Source organism: Monopterus albus, unplaced genomic scaffold (genome assembly GCF_001952655.1).
Source record: "Monopterus albus unplaced genomic scaffold, M_albus_1.0 scaffold304.1, whole genome shotgun sequence".
Taxonomy (NCBI): Eukaryota; Metazoa; Chordata; class Actinopteri; order Synbranchiformes; family Synbranchidae; genus Monopterus; species Monopterus albus.
The window spans coordinates 356,020-356,639 of record NW_018128184.1 but is presented as its reverse complement, the minus strand read 5'-3'; positions in this window follow the sequence as shown (position 1 = coordinate 356,639).

Sequence of the window (620 nt, the reverse complement as noted above, 5' to 3'; positions counted from 1 at the left end):
GGGAATGCACCCCCACCTGTGCGGGGTCGGAGCTGCTGGAACTACCTGTGTCTGCTACCGAGGTACAGGGTCCGGGTCACGGACGTAACAAATATTATGTTTATTCAATATTTATCTTTTTAGCAAACACTTTTTCCCGTAAGTCCAACAAGTTCACTAGCAAAACAACAGAAGAAGAGACCATGAGCGAGTCAAGGGGTGGTGGTTAGTTCAGACATGTCTGTAAAAACAGGGCAGGACTGAACACTGTAGATGTTTTTAGACAGCAGAGATTACAGCTAGGAAGTTGAAGAAAATCACCCAGGTTTTGTTTTCTTATACCTATAGTGAAGCTGAATATGGAAAGTGTGTCCAGGAATATGTTTCTGTGTTAGAGGAAAGCTCTGAGACGAGGGAGAGAATCAGCAGTGGAGCTCCCATTTAATATTTAATCAAACTGAAGGTCTCTTCTGATGACAAGCTCATGCAGCTCAACTGTGCTATTTAATCCCTTTTAGATCAAAGTTTTGGTTTTATAAAAAATAGGTTCATAACTGTTTACCTGCTTGTCAAATTGTTGTGGAGTTCCTCTGGGTCCAAAAGAAGTTATAAGGCTGCTTTAAATGACAGTGGGGCAGATA